The sequence below is a fragment of the Phoxinus phoxinus genome (genome assembly GCF_949152265.1).
Source record: "Phoxinus phoxinus genome assembly, chromosome: 10".
Lineage (NCBI taxonomy): Eukaryota > Metazoa > Chordata > Actinopteri > Cypriniformes > Leuciscidae > Phoxinus > Phoxinus phoxinus.
In genome coordinates this window covers 36,339,563-36,342,560 of record NC_136885.1, presented here as the reverse complement: position 1 = coordinate 36,342,560, position 2,998 = coordinate 36,339,563, and the positions used below count along the sequence as shown (strand labels likewise).

The 2,998-nt window shown below is 32.0% G+C and overlaps 1 protein-coding gene across 1 annotated transcript in view; it reads right to left on the bottom strand.

Moving 5' to 3' along the window:
• Positions 1-1,020, bottom strand: part of azi2 (5-azacytidine induced 2) — a 14,831-nt gene extending 13,811 nt beyond the window's left edge. Inside the window, exon 1 of the mRNA XM_079624695.1 lies at positions 697-1,020. The gene's annotated coding sequence lies outside the window, so the exon portion shown is untranslated. The remainder of the gene's footprint in view (positions 1-696) is intronic.
• Between the last annotated feature and the right edge of the window lie 1,978 nt (positions 1,021-2,998).

The window sequence follows — 2,998 nt, the reverse complement described above, 5'->3', positions numbered from 1 at the left end:
TGCAATAATAATAATACTTAATTTAATATAATATTGATTATGATATAATAACCACAAAGAGTACTATTAATTAATTAATAATAATAATAAATAAATAATAATAATATAATATTTAAACAATTATATACTAAACAATAATTTTTACATGAATTCTACAATAATAATATGCTATGATAATACAATAATAATAATATGTTTGGTACATCGCTGGCTGTAACAAATTATTCGACATATTTAAAAAAAAAAGTACAATATTATGTTAATTGTATAAATGTTATAATATTTATAATTATATAACATAGTAGCCTACCACTAAAGTGAAACCAATGATGACATATAACATAACTAAAAACATCACATGCAATATATCACAACATTACAAAACATCTTGATATTAATATTAACAATAAATATGAATAATGTGTTTCTATGACGGGGCTTTTATTATACAGATGATTTCTGTCAAACTGAAACAGAAAGCAGCAGCTTCGAATAAACACGAAAACAAGCGACAGTTTGGAATAAAGCAAAGTAGATGAAAATAAAAATATGTTTCATTAAATATGTATATTATTATCCGAGGAGAATCAAAGCGTTTCTTTCATCTGTCAAACTGACGTGTTTACATTCATATGCTGCTGTTTCCTGTCAAATACATCAAACCTTCTCTAGCGGTGAGATATGCGCAGCACTCACCCGACAGCAGTCAGTTCGGACAGCAGATATGAACCATGATAAACAATAAAAACACGAGATTTGAGAACAAGCAAACACACAAACACACGCAGGAAAATAAACCAGCAGCAGCACAAACACTCTCCAGGAAGTGATTCTCGCTGCTGACTCGACTTCCGGCGGAAGCAGAACTCGCGCGCTCACAACTGTGTCGGGGTTTCTGCACTCTAGTTTCTCATATATCCGAGAAGGATGATTTACTTCGATGATAGAAGAAGTTCATGATCATGTATGTGTTTTTGTTGCGGTTTTCAATGCGCGGTTGTGCTGCAGTTACAGCAACTCGTCGCGAGGTGGCGACAGAGACACGCAGATACAAAGCAGTACATGGAAATTTAGATTAAAAATGATTTAAAACTATAAAACAGTGGCAGTAACACAGGACAGGGGTATTAAGGGTAGTAGTGTCATCAGACTACACACAAACACACCGCAAGCAAAGCAAACTAGTAGCCTAGTTGAAAATATATTATAGTTTTCTGCAATGTTGACTTTCAGCCACGAGGTGGCGCTGCTGCTCACAGATCAAACCTTCACAGGCTCAACAACAGACATTATGATGCAAACTAATACGAAATACAATTGATCAGCCAAATGCACGTGGTCATCAAATGCAAAATAAAAATCTAAATTCTGATTTAGCGATAGAGCTTCTGTAGCTCCGCCCCTTTTCAGCGCCGCGCTCGCTGTCTTTTATCTTCCGTCTAATTTTCACAGCGATCTTGCGTATTTATGAATGAACGACTCGTTTAAAATCTTCTCAGTCTACTGGCATTTGTTAAGATTTCTGCTTTAAACATTACAATTCTCATGATAACTTTCGTTAACTTTACATTAAGTAAATCCACTTCAAAAGCGAATTACTCCTGGACAGCGTCAGCGATGCCATAGAGCGATCGCAGGAAGTGAAAAATGAAAGTTCAAAGACAATATTTTAAAAAATAGCAAATAACACTTGACAATTTTAACTTGAAAAGGAATTAATTTGAAAACAAACAAACAAACCAAAAATGTACTAAAAAAATGTAAATAATAACCAGGTTGGTTAAACCAAGGATGAAAGATACAGATTTATTAGTTATTAGTTTATTAGTTATATATTTATTAAATATATAACATATATTTAGATCTAAAAATCGCTCTAAATATAAAATAATATCAGAGCCCACACCATAACTATAATGATAACGGCACTGAGAAACAATATCACTGAAATCACTTTCAGAACGATTTTTTTTCCAGCTGTTAAACGATAAAAACAATGACAGCCAATCAGAACCCATCCTGCTTTAAAAGAGCGCGAACATTTAAAGGGATAGTTCCCCCTAAAATGGAAGTGAAGTCGTTATTTACTCACAACGCTGTTTTTCTAGAGCCGTATTACCTTACTTTCTTTGTTTACAAATATTTATTTCTCACATCGTGTGTGTTTTTGGGGGCGAGTTGAAGAGAACATTCAATTTCAGTGAAAGTGTTATCTTTATCACTATCACTAAGCGTTATCGTCCGCCGGTGTCGACGCTAATATAGTCATATCATTGTAGTCATCTTTATAGTTCTCATTGTAGTCATCTTTATAGTTCTCATTGTAGTCATCTTTATAAGTAAGTAAAGTTTATAGAGCGCTTTTCACAGATAAAGTAAGTGCAACCACAATAATAAAACATTATACAATAAATAAAAATTAAAATATTTAAAAAGCCCAAAATAAAAGCTTGTTTGAATAACAGTGTCTTGAGTTGCCTTTTAAAATAATCGTTTATAGTTATCATTAATTATCATTATAGTCATCTAAATTGTCACTGTTATAGTTATTGTAAAAGTCATTAAGTTATCATTATAGTCATAGTTATATATAATTTCACAAATAAAGATTTCACAAATTAAAAATGAACTTAAGCGTATTTTAAAAAGAGATCAAGTGTGTAATCACTGTTAGTTTGCGCTCAAATGCACATTCTTTATGTAATGTCAGAATTAGGTAATGTTACTGTAAATGTATTTTTGTATGTATGTATGTGAAAAGCCCTTCTAGGGACGGACATTGCAAATTAGCCTTGGCTATAAATGTTGTAGTGTGGTACATGTTTATTGTTCACACGTGTCCCTATTAAATAAAATTAAATAAAATAAATAAAATAAAGATGTTAAAAATCAAGCACATGGTGAATCTGTGCACTGGGAATCATTGCTCATTTTAATGCAGTCCACAGTGATAATAACATGAATATTACATAGCAAACTGGATTTAGTTTTAAAATAA